Raw genomic sequence first — 13,478 nt, forward strand, 5'->3', positions numbered from 1 at the left:
ATGTGTGTTAAATAAGTTTAGCCAAGATAAAGATTTCTGTAGAGTCTTAGTGACTACTTGTTTTTCTTTCTTGAGCATTTTTAAATATTGCCCTAACTTTAGTTTTTACCATTATGCATATGAAAATCTCTTGTGCATTTAGTAAAGCCTGGACATGTTTTTGTGCACCTGCTAGCCGAGTTAATTGTAACTCGGACTGATTTAACCTGGGAGTGTGGCTTATTTTACAAATGTCTCCAGACAAAAACTAAGAAACTAAAATGTACTTGCACGACGCACAAAGATTTCAGACAAATTTTGAACAGATCATGGAAACTATAAGAAGCCATTTGAGATTCAAGGTTCAAAGTCATGATGCTACACACTCAATTTCACATTGAACAGAAAAGTTTCAGTGGAATTTTTGTCATAGCTTAATATGATAGCTTTTAGGAGAAATGCTTCCAAATCTACCATTTACTGTTTGTTTTTATTTTTATTCCTTGCAATATATAGGCTTGTTTCGTCCACTAGAGACATGGCTGTTTCATTTATAGGAATATTTGTTTAATAAAAAGCAATTCAACATAACCATTCTCAAGAATCATAAGAGGAAAACACTACCCTCGAACGGTAAAACCCTTAAACAGCAAAGCCACAGGGACAGAGTGTCTCCCCACTTACCAAAATGACTAATCCAGGTGGGGAAGAAGTGACAGGAGGATTTGATGTTGGCATATTAGCAAGAAACCTTAAGAAGGACACAGCATCTGGAGGTCCCTGAGGGCATCTGATACGTGGGGTATGGAGGAGACTGGTGGGAAGAGAAGCAAATCATTGCCCCAGAGATATTGATCAAACCAATGTCTCATCCCCTTTCATGCGGGCTGAGAAAACCTGGCACTGATTAAACTATTGCCTAAGCAAAGTGCCTGGGAGCTTTTCTGAACTAGCATTAGGCGTCAGATCCAAAGGCAGCATGGGAAACTACACGGCACCCAGAGCCAAGCGTATCACGCTAGTTCAGGTTGTAAACAAGGAACAGAGCAGGACTGCCAACAGCCAGAGCTTAATGGACGTTGGTCTCCTGGTGGGCAAGAGGGGATGAAAGAGGATCAACTGGCCAATGTAAACACTTCAGGCTTTTCCAGACAAGTAAACATTTTGTCCAGGCTCCACCCTTTGATTATTCGATTGTGTCTTGATAAGCTCCTGAAGTCTGCTCCTGGCCCAAGCCTCCATTCTGGAGTTCTTCTTTCAGATCTAAGCTTCACCTATAATCTCTCCTGTCCCCTTCACATGAAGCAAGATTTTTATGGGCTTGCCAATATCTAAATCAAATTACATATATATTATCCAATTAGTTCAATCAAAAGCATACATCCCATATGCCCCAAGCAGACTTGATATAGGACAAATCCTTCAAATCAGAGACAAAATAGGACTAATAATAATAATTTGGGCCAGGTGCAGTGGCTCACGCTTGTAATCCTAGCACTCTGGGAGGCCAAGGCGGGAGGATCATTTGAGCTCAGGAGTTCGAGAGCCTGAACAAGAGCAAGACCCCGTCTCTACTAAAAATAGAAAGAAATTAGCTGGACAATGAAAAACTTAATCGGGCATGCTGGTGCATGCCTGTAGTCCCAGCTACTCAGGAGGCTGAGGCAGAAGGATTGCTTGAGCCCAGGAGTTTGAGGTTGCTGTGAGCTAGGCTGACGCCACGGCAATCTAGCTTGGGCAACAGAGTGAGATTCTGTCTCAAAAAAAATAACAATAATAATAATAATAATTTGAATGGGTCAAACAGTGAAGACTCAGTGAAAAAGAGAGATCTACAGAGGATGCTCAACAAACATTTTATCCATAGAAGGATGATGCTGAGTCTGTGCAAAGAGGCTTGTCTACATTAAATAAACATTATGAAATACTTTCAAAATGCAAAGCTCTATATAAATACCACATTCCGTGTGAGCATTACTATTCTGCTGGCAGTGTAAAGGGAGGACCGTAATAATAGTAATTTGAATATATGGAGGGCCTATCATCTCAGACACTTGTACTTCTGAATGTCAGCTTATTAATCCTCAGGACTGTCTTAGGAGAAAAGTATCTGATGTTATTAGCGCCATTTGCAGATAAGAAATTGAGACAGATTACGTGGCTTATACGAGGCTTGTGCAAGAAAGCTGTGAGAAGGAAAAATTGTTAGCTACTTAGGTGAAAATGCAGTCCACAGATAAATAGTTGCCGCAATTTGACCTCGACCTTATCCTGTCCATACTCACGTAGAAAGTAGGCACCATTCCACCCAAAGCTACCTAAAGCAAAGAAGAAATCACCCTGAGAAGGCACTGGGAGTGTGTGGTAGTGTCGAAGGCACTGGCTCCACCCAGGAGACACCAGTGAAAGACACTGATTGCCTTGTTTGGCAGAATGGATGCTTTGGTATCCTGGGGGCCTGAAGCCAACCCCTCCCTCAGCATCCCTCTCCCTAACCACACCCTCCTAAACACCAGAGAGATCACCACCAGATGATTATCAGGAAGCTGTCATGTCACAGCCATGCTCTGAAATAAGGATTAGAATGACAGAATAAATAAATCTTCCAATGAAACAGAAAGCACACAGAGACAACAGAGCACTTATTAACATGAAATTAAACACTGAAATGAATGAAGAGGAATTCACAGAGGTGAGTCAAAGAGTACAGAAAGTGTCACTCAAAAATATTACAACAGAATTCACTTTAAATCCTTACCACCTTATTAAAAAAAACCTTTTTATTATTAAAAGAGATATTTTAAAATAAATTTTAAAAATAAAACTAAATGGTCTATAAGATGAATGAATAAATAAAATAGTGAGGAGTAATACATACTTCTATAAAGGCAAAAGCACTTGCAAACCAAGTTTAAAGCTCAGGTGAGTTTTATGCCAAATTCTATGCAGTTATTAACAAGATACAGAATAAAGGAAAACAAGTGACTATACCATTGTGTGTACAGAGACACAGTTATACACACATGCATGCGTACACATATACTCATTTAAAAGATTACTAGAAATGGACAGCTATAGATAAACAGATAAAAGTTGTGTCTTTCATTAAAAATACACTAAGTTATACTTCAAGATAATAATAAATACTGAGGAAAACACATGATGACATCCAAGGAAAAAAGAGATTACTGGGAGACCTTTGGTATCAGTATTCTCAACCAGCTTACTGGTCATAATGACAAATCCTGGAAGAGAAAGTAAATTGTTGTAAAACTGCAATAGGCAAGAGTGCAGAGGTTAATCACAGGAAATTTCTAGTTTAGGAAACTGCCAAACTCAACCCAAGACATGAGAGAGCCACTGATGTAATTACAGAAGAAGGGAGCCAAAGCAAAGCACTCAACCATCAGTACCTCATTTCTTTTTGCTTGAGCCAGGAGAAATATCTCCACTGATGCACAGTTAGGCTCCTAAGACATCCCTTACCACCCCAGCTAGAAACATGAGAGCTGTCTAACACTGGATATTTGTAAGAGTCAGGTGATATTTTCATGCCTATCCTCTGTTTTCAGCCAGGATGGATACCCAGTAACATCTGGGTACCATAGACTGGCCAGCATCATTCAGAGGGGTCAAACATCCATGCCATACTCATTGCTGCATATTTTTAGTGTCATTCTGCATCCAGAAAAGTGTCAGCCTAAGCTTACCCAGGTAGTTGTTCTTCTCCCTTTTTAAAAGTCTTTGAAGATGACTGGGTACTAAAATATTGTAAAGTGAGAGAAGTGGTACTATGTCATCTGAATTGGTGAATCAGCTATAAGGAAGACCTTGATGAGTGCTGGTCAGACCCAGAGGAAGGATGACACAGTCTGAGGTTATAACAGAAGAGAGGGAAGAAGAAGCAGTGGGATCAGGCTCTCCAGGTGGGCAAGAATGGTCCTTCAGCCTGTCTGCCCTATGGACTATCATGCAGTGTTAATGAAATGGGTTCTGGAGAATGAGCCATCTGGCCAGCTATGCTGGCTCTGCACTGAAATTTGTAGGGACAAGAAGGATGAAGTACTTCCAGTAAAAGGAATATGATTCACAATGGTGTAGAAACAACAGTGAGCAGGACTCATGCAGGAATATCTGAACGATCTTCTCGTTCATTTCAGATTAAAATCTTGGAGCCAATTACTTGGTAACTCCCACTAACACAGTCTCTTTCTATCTGATACCATGGCCCCTGCCCTGGTTTTTCCCTTATTAGCTTCTTTCTAGCAACCTGATCTCCTCTCCATTGTACTGGGTCTCCCACCTCCTTGTGTCTTCCTTTCCTAAGTCATTTTGTCAGGACAGTCATCTTGAGTCATAGGTTTAATCAGGGCATTCTGGTGCCTGTCCCTAACACTCTACTGAAACTGCTCTGGATAAGACTTCCAGTGACATTCAAAGGGCATCTTTCATCCTTATCCGGCTTTGCTGTGACATGTGACAATGTTAACTTCTCTCTTCTTGAAAAGTTCTCCCCCTTTGTCCTCTCTCACTCTACTCTCCATTGGATTTCCTCCTATTTCTCTGGCCTCTCCTTTTCCACCTCCACTGTGGCTATTTCTTTCCCTGATTAAACCTTCATATTACTGTATCAAAGGGCATCACCCTGATCCCCCTACTCTTCTCATACTGTGGTTTTTAATACCCCTGGGAAAGCCATCCACACCCATGACAGTAGCCACACCTACGGATTGCCAACTCCACATCTATCTGTCGCTAACTCATTTGCACTCCTGACTCCTAGACCCATCCAGTTGTTCAGTCAATTTCTCCATGTAGATGGCCACAGACATGTCAAAGTTGGCCAGCTAAAACCCAACTCTCCTATTCTTCCCTGCAAACCTGTTTCTCTTGTTTTCCCTATTGAAAGTAACAAGGACACTATAATCTACCCAATTAGATACCTATGTTAAAAACTGGGAGGTAATCAACAATCAACTTTACCTCCTTCCTGGGATACTGGGCACTGTCCCCAATCCACTAATTCCTGAAAAATCAGTATCTCTAAAATCTGCCACATTCCATTACTAATTTCACTTCTGTTCAGGCTGTATTTTTTCTCACCTAGGTTTCTGCAATAAATCCTACCGTGTTCACTACCTTTAATCTTTTCTATTCTCCCTTCACAATATTTTTAGCATGATCGTTCTATTAATAAAATGCAAGTTTCACTGATTCAATCTGTCATTAAATATTCTAAAAGGACTTTTTCCTTCTCTTGTATGATATGTTCAGGTGTTTTTGTGGATATTTTGACCTCAAATTCAAATTCTAGAAATTTATCTGACATATTAATCAGATATGTCCTGACAACAATATGCAACACAGCACTATTTGCAATAGCAAATATTAGAAGAATCAGATATTTTCAGGATTGTTTAAATTATAATATGACATGTAAAGGAGCAATTTAAACTTTTGTCATAGGAGAATATATAATGATGTCAAAAATGTGTAATATACAGTTAAGTGCTCTAAAAAGATCATGGAACTTTTTGGTAAACTGTTCTTTCTTAATATCTATTATTGGCATAAAAAGATTAACAGGATATACACACAAAACTTAAAGGTGTACATCCTTGGTCAGTATAATTGCAGTTCTCAAATTTTCTACAGTAAACACGCAACACTTTTGAAATCAGAAAAAAAAAAAAGGACTAAATCCAGTTGTCAAATTGCTTGGAGCAATTTCCTTTATCCCAAAAAGAATCTTGGAATATCTCACCCTACACCCAGTCTTCTCGCTGCTCACCACACTTTGCCAGGCTAGATTAGGCATCTCTATCCTATGCAAACCTCTGCCTTAGTTCTCATACTGTATTATAAATTTTATATACATACATGTCACTTCCACTTCACTATGACCTCCTTCATTCCTTCATCCCCGTGTCCCAGTGCTAAGCAAAATACAGGTAGAACAAATGTTTACTGAATAAATAAATAAATGATGCTACCCACCTCACAGTGAGCCCCACTGATTTCCCACCACCTTTGGGGAATAAAGTGATAGGCTGATATTTGAAAATTCTTCATAATTAGAGACAACCTATCTTTTCTGTCTTTTTCTCTTCTTATTTTTGCCCCTCTCTCCCCCCATACTACATCTGTAAGCACATTCATGGGGGGGGTGTCTTTCTTACTCACTGCTGTATTGTAGAGCTTAGCCCAGGGCCTCTCACATAATAAATGTTCAAAAATTATTTGTTGAATTAATGATTGAATAAATTAATTAAGTTTCGCAAACATAACCATGTGCTTTCCACTTCCCCATATTTTCTAAAAAGCTACTCCCTCCAATTTTCACCTCTTTAACTTCCTCTGTCAAGTCTCCAAGGCTTAGTAAAGTTTGGTCATCTGTGAGAATCATTTTCCAATCTTCCCAGGCAAAATTAAATTCTCCTCAGTATGAATACAGCACTTATTTGACACCTCCCATCATGTAAGTATGCTCTTTTGATGCTATTTAAATATTAACTAGATCCCAAACTGTTAGAAGTGAAGGAATATAATACTTTGATGTCTCTCTTCCCAGTTTGTGCCCATCTCTCCTTTCCCCCCTGTCCTAGCTGGAGCAGACTGACTAGATACACAATCTAGACTCTCTACTTACTACTGACATCATCATTTCAGTGAATCAGTTTCTTCATCTCTAAAAGAGCCATAATAGCATTATCTTCCCCTCTAAATTAATTAAATAACTCAATTAAAGTGCTTAGGACAATATTTGGCACATAGTGTTAACAGTTATTGGTGTTAATAGTTATTATCAATATTATTATCATTATTGTTATTAATATGATTAATATTAAATGCCTATTAAATGGAAAAGTCAATCTCCAGCACCATAGGTTGAGAGAAAGAGAAGTTGATTTAAGATCAAATGTTGCACTGTATTTTAGAGACTGGAGTGTTCCAAACATATCTGAGTTCCCCAGATGCCAGAAACATCTGGCTTTAGGTTACATCTGGAAAGATTATTTGATTAGAACATTTGAGATAAACAAGTGCGTTGAGAATGGGGAGAAACAGGAACTCTCATTTTGGTTTGGAATACAATGTAGTATAAATGTTTTGGAAAGTGATTTCTCAATATCTCATAAAGTTGCAGATGCAAATGCCCGTGGTGCAGCAAATCTGTTCCTACACATATTCACTAGAGTAATTCTTTCATTTGTACACAAATAGTAATATAATAGAATATTTTATGGTGCTATTTGTGATAGCAAAATACCATACAGCTATGAAAATAAGTAAGTTGGGCTATGAGAATGAACATGGATTAATCTCAAAAGTATAATGTTGGGAGATGAGTTGCAGGTAAATAACTCATACTTTATATAAAATTGCTAAACATTCAAAGCAATGTTATATACTGTTTGTGGATATATTCACATAGCAGTGGAAAGAATAAAAACATTAAAACAAACAAAAGAATAAAAATATAGACTACAGTGGTATCTACAAAGACAGGACAGTGGTAACGTCTGAGGTTGAAAAGAGGTTGAAAAGACCAGGGAGGATGCTTTATATTTTTTTTATCCTGTAATGTTCTATTTCTTAAACTGGGAGGTGAGTACACAAGTCTTTGTGGTTTTTGTCTAAATATCTGCTACATATTTTATGTATTAGGGAAACATCTAAATTAAGTGCTTTTCCCAATAGAAATAGAAAAACATATAAAATTCCTCTACCATTCCTGGAATTGAAACCTGGTGCCTGTTCTCCCAGCTGGAAATGACGATGTTTTTGTTTATTCTGAAGAAGGACCCTATAAGGAAGCCTCTTATCCCTGGCAAGGTGGTGGCCATAGCGATCAAGAGAAAAGCCCCAAGAGAAATAAAACCTTAGGACGAAAGAGTCAGCAGGCCCTTTCTCCGCCTTCCCATTCTGAGGTATCTGAGGATTCTCTTTCTTCGGCTTTCCTCCCTCAAAACCTTGAGTGGGGCAGGAGGCAGAGTAGGGCTAGGTGTCATTCTGATGTCCTCTTTTTCCCTAGCCATCCCTGATGACGCTTCATAATTCTAACCCACGTGATTTTCGATGTGGTTTCCCTTTCTGCTTGAAGGTCTGTCCTCTTCTCAATTTCAAGTTGCCTGAAATGCAAAGCATCATTTCCCCCACAAGAACCAGCTCCCTGTCTTTTGCCTGAGTGTTACTGTCACTCTCACAGGCCACCAAGCTTAGAAACTCAAGAGCATGTTGGCTGTAACTATTATTATTATTCCATTTCCTTTTTATTGAGTGACTCCTTCATCCCTTGCTGCTTTTCCATTCTACTCCTACCACCCCTTATTTATTCATGCTCAGATTATTGAAACCAACTTCCAAAGTGCTCTCCTTGTGTCCGTGTTCCCTATGCTCCAGCCTACCTGTACGCTATTCGGTGGGTGAACCTTCCAAAGCACAACTTGCAACACGTCAGTCCCTGGGTCAGGACCCTTTTGAACCTGCAGCTATCCAGAAGCTGAAATCCAAATCCCTTAAAAGCTTCCACAAAACCTTATTCCAGCATCATCATCCAAAATCCCCTACAATATTCTCCCTAAACTACCTACTATCCCTCTTTTCTTTACAGCTACACATAAAACACAGCCCATTCAATTTCACTTCCTCATTTCAGTGCTTGACATTCCCCTACTGCAGTGTTTCCCAAACTTCAGGCATTCCAGTACCTCGCTGTGATTTTTCCATTACCAATTACCACCTAAACTATTTTTTACTTAACATTTGTTTGTAAATCCAGTCTCATTTTAGCTCAGATAAATATTTTAAAGATTAAGTTCTGTCAGTTCCATAAATGAAAGAACTGATGTCTATCACAATAAATAGGAAATAACTATAAAAATTAATTTTATTTAAAAGGAGTAATTAAACTAAATACTTTTGCCTGCCAAAATCTGTTGCTTACTCTGTTGTTATAAAGGAAGCTTAAACAAGTATTACAAAAGTTTTTAAGTCATATCAACAACAACAAAATTTATCCTTGAAGAATTGAAAGTCAAAAAATATAATAACTTTCCTAAACTGTCATTGTGATGTTATAGATTGTTCAGCCCATGTGTTGTTTAAAATAATTTAATTTGTGCAAAGTTTGGAAAATGATGCTGGACATGAGATGTTTTCTTTACTGTTTTCTACCAATCCCAACTCTGCACATCCTTCCAGGCCTGGCTAAAGTTCTACCACTTCCCACAATGTCCTTGAAATTCAGTATGTTGTGATTGCTTCTTCCTCTGGCATCCTGGAAATGCATCTCTTCCATGTTTTGGGAAGTCACTCCACTCTGCTTTTGAATGACTCATATACAAGTTTACTTTTTTCCAGTGATTACAGTTTAAGGAAAGATTTTTGGAGGCTTCTTTTTTAATCCCCTGATACTGAGCATCACACCTTCTATGAAGGGATTAACAATGACTCCATGAACAGCGTGATAGATTAGCACTTCCTCCCTGTAGCTGTTTCTAATTATGTATCTTCTCTATGCATAAGGATCCCCCCAAGGCCTGTGCCTGAGTCACTCTTCAGACCTCTAAGCCCAGCCCATTGGGAGAACATTGTAGGATTGCTAGAAATCCTTGTCAAATGAATAAATGACACTTCTTAGAGAAACTAGAGCATAGATGGCATTCAACAACAAAAACAATACAGCCCTTACAGGAAGTCTACTATGTGTGTCCAGTGCTGCTGCAGCTGCCCCCCACCTTTGTTTTCATTCTCATGCTATCCTGGACTTCGCTGACATAGCTCCTAAAAGAGTTTATATTCATATGGCATATCACATAAAAAGCTCTGCACACTCATCACAAATACTGGTTGTTATCACCTTCAGTTGTCACCAAATACCACAGGGGATGTTTAGTCTTAATAGACAGCTAAGCATATGTGTGGTCTTTCAAGAAAAAAATTTCTAAAAATTCAACAAAGGTATGTTTTGAAATTGAATACATCAACTGGCATGCGAGTTGTATTTAATTCATTCTAGTTTTGAGCCCGGGGCCTCATGAAGCATATGTAACTTCACACATCTCTTCATTTTGGGGGTTGCAAGAACTATTTTTCAAGTTGCATGTAACTCATGCACAGAAAACAATAAAAAATGACAAAGTTTTCATTAAGTTAAGAAGGATTGTTTTGTTTTCAAAGTTTTTATTCTATTTTCATAATAAAACACCATGGCCCTAAGGAAAATCTTTGTTTTCTAGTGTGGCAGTCAATGTGTTAAAATCAATATGACTTAAAATTATTTTTTGTCTCCAAATTAGCTTATATATTTTAAGATAAGATAGTATTTAACAAACTCTCTTAATAGTCTTTATTATCTCTGAGACAGATGAAAATATTTTGTTTATAAATTAACTACAGGGAAGGTGAGAAAACTGGAATAAATAATAAATACATTTTTTAAGTTTTATAAATGAGTTGTACCGAAAGCTTTCAAGTAAATTGTAACTAATCATTATGACTTCATAGTTTCTAAGTCCTGTATACTACCCATGAAATCATATTAAAATCACTATTATGAATTAAAGATAATCATATAAAAGGTCGATGCAACTTTAAGAATATACTTGAAATGCATCATCATAATCTAACCATTGTTGTTATATAAAAGCCAGACACTAACATAGATGAGTCAATATCAATCCTGACATTGGACCCACTGAATATGGACTTAAGACATATGTTAAGGAATCAGGAAGGCCTACCTCAATAAATGAGAGGCACCAGAATTTTCAGTACATGTTCTTTGATTTTTGTTCTCATTGTGGTAAAAAACACATAACATAAACTTTACCATCTTAATCATTTGTAAGTGTAAGTTTTAATGTTAAGTATATTTATATGGTTGTGCAAACAATCTCCAGAAAGTTTTTATCTTGTAAAACTGAAACTCTATACTCGTTAAATAACTCCCATTTCCCTGTCCCCAAACCCCTGTTAACTATCATTCTACTTTGTTTCTGTGAATTTGACTACTGCAGATACCTCATTTGAGTAAAATCATACAGTATTTGTCTTTTTGTCTCTTTGATCTGTTTTTGAAGCTTAATGAAACTTAATTAAGACAATGCCAAGTTATCCTCCATCAGTTATGGTCTAACCACCTATTTAGTACAATGCACTATGCTAACTTAATTTTATTAACAAAATGAGGAAGGTTATACTTACTTTACAGATGACAAAACTGACGCTTTTTGAGGCAAAGCATCTTTTCAAAGGTCACAAACCTAAAAAGCAGAGGGGCCACTGAATCTGACTTTATCTGACTTCAAAACTCACAGTCTTTACAACACACCTGGATGTCTTTTAAAATATTTAAAATTTTCAAATAATCTCAGCCTCCTACATATTTGAAGCAACTCAGAATGGTGTAATTATTACATTTGAGTTTTCATGCTGCATATATTCTTCCTTTTTAAAAAAAAATTTTTTTTACAGACAGAGTCTTGCTCTGTTGCCCAGGCTAGAATGTAGTACTGTGATCATAGATCATTGCAGCCTCAAACTCCTGGGTTCAAGTGATCCTCCTCAGCCTCTTGAATAGCTAAAACTATATGCACACACCACCACACTCAGCACCAATTTTTTTTCCCTATATTTTTTAGAGATAGGGTCTCACTCTTGCTCAGGATGGTCTCAAACTCCTGGCCTCAAGCTATCCTCCATCCTCAGCCTCCCAAAGTGCTTGGATACAGGTGTGAGCCACCACACCTGGCCTCCTCTTTTTTTTGTTTTGTTTCTAACATAAACCACTTTATTCTAAACCATGTTTCAAAGATATTATTCTATTCTTTGCCTCCAGGTTTATTCTAACACATGTCTGACAAGCCCACAGAGCATGGGTTACCTTCTTTTTTTTTCAAACAGAGCTTGGGAAGGAAGAAGCAGTTAGTTTGTTCAATTATTCTGGAAATTATATAACTTCCTAGTGTGCAGCACATATCAATACTGAAAAGAATATTATTTTTTCAAAAGCAGCACTTACATTTGTGGAAGTGGAGTTCCAGCTTCTTCAGTTTAGGCACATGGTTTTAGTGAATGGAAGTCAGGTACTCTTCAAACGTGCCTTGTTCTGTGTGCTGGCAGGCACCTGAACTCCTGCTTACTGAGCCACATGGGACTTGAAGTTCCACCAGTGTGGCTCCAAGCCTGCCCAAGCAGAGACCTGAAAGGCAAGAGAACTACAATTCCCACAATTCAGACTCTTCACCTGAAACCAGAAGAGGGCAGTGGCTAAAGTTTCACCCTAGGAAGAAAGGGGAAACAGATGGAAAAGCAATAAGAAAAAAAAAAAAAAATCAGGTGGCTATATCTAAGAACAATCTGTAAATATGATCCTGTTTCTATGAAAGGAAATAAAAGTGGTTTGATGTTTGCCAAGGAGTAAGAAGGCTCCCTCACTGTTGGCAAGAACTAAAAAATCTTCATGCAAACAAATCTTCTCGAAGCCTTGGAACCTGCCCCACCAGATTCTCTTTCGGTGATTCAGAGGTGAGGGTGCCTCACTGCCTTCAGGAACAGGTGAATAAAGACGTTCCAGGTGAGGCCTGACGTCTCCAGTTTCCCCTACATCAGCATTGTGATTGTCACTCAGAGATGTGTAAATATAATGGAGACATTTTGACCCTTCATCTTCTAAAATGCTCTGGATTTTTAAAAATATACTTAAAATGTGCCTCTTAAAATGTAAGCAAGTGTGAACCTTTCTTGATATTTTCTTCCATTTTTTCTTTCCATTTCTGAGTTTCATGTTTTCCTTCTGTATATTTCATCATTTCCAATCTTTCAACATTCAAGAAAGGGAAAATTGGCAGGAAAATAGGAACAAAAATTAAAAATAAAATGAGAGACGCAATAATTGTTTCACATCTTTGCAACATCAGCAGCAGAGAATGTAGTAAAACAAAAGCAAAAATTAAGAAATGTGCTTCTTCATTTGTTCATTCAGTATCTCTCTCTAGCCTGTTATTTCCTGTTAGACACGGCCCAGAAAATGAATAGAAACAAGCCTTGGCTTGGTCTGGGCTCAGAAATGTAATAGGAGGATTCATCTAAGGTAAGCAGATGGCAGAATGGTACAAAGGAGAAGTTTCCTTCCCCTTTTCTGCACTTTCTCTCCTGCCATTTTATGTGCCCCTGCTGTTCCTCCTGCATCCCCAGGCTCTGTGCTACCCAAGCCCCCTAATCTACCCGAAGCCACGTTGAACTTTCCCTTGAGTCATCCCACAATCCACACCAAGCTGTTCTGATTCTCTTCTTCACAGATCTCTCAATTCTCAACTAGGACCTACCTTTCCTTTATGTTATTTATATTCCTTCCAAAACAAATGACTCTCCAATTTCCCAAACGCTATGGGTTTCATCCTTCTTGCAGTTTCTCCTCCCTAGAAATCCTCTTTGCTCATCTTTAAGTGTTCAGATCTTTCCTTTCTTTCAAAGCTCAGTAAAAAAACACTCTC

The 13,478-nt window shown here is 38.0% G+C and overlaps 1 protein-coding gene across 2 annotated transcripts in view; it reads right to left on the reverse strand.

The window, feature by feature from the left end:
• The window catches only part of MACC1 (MET transcriptional regulator MACC1), a 58,799-nt gene extending 46,703 nt beyond the window's left edge, over positions 1-12,096 (reverse strand). Inside the window, exons 1-2 of one of the 2 annotated variants that reach the window (XM_045564074.1) lie at positions 12,005-12,096; positions 11,188-11,246 (exon numbers count right to left, since the gene is read on the reverse strand). The gene's annotated coding sequence lies outside the window, so the exon portion shown is untranslated. The remainder of the gene's footprint in view (positions 1-11,187; positions 11,247-12,004) is intronic. The other variant, XM_045564072.1, reaches the window with a different exon arrangement.
• Between the last annotated feature and the right edge of the window lie 1,382 nt (positions 12,097-13,478).

The sequence above is a fragment of the Lemur catta genome, chromosome 11 (genome assembly GCF_020740605.2).
Source record: "Lemur catta isolate mLemCat1 chromosome 11, mLemCat1.pri, whole genome shotgun sequence".
Lineage (NCBI taxonomy): Eukaryota > Metazoa > Chordata > Mammalia > Primates > Lemuridae > Lemur > Lemur catta.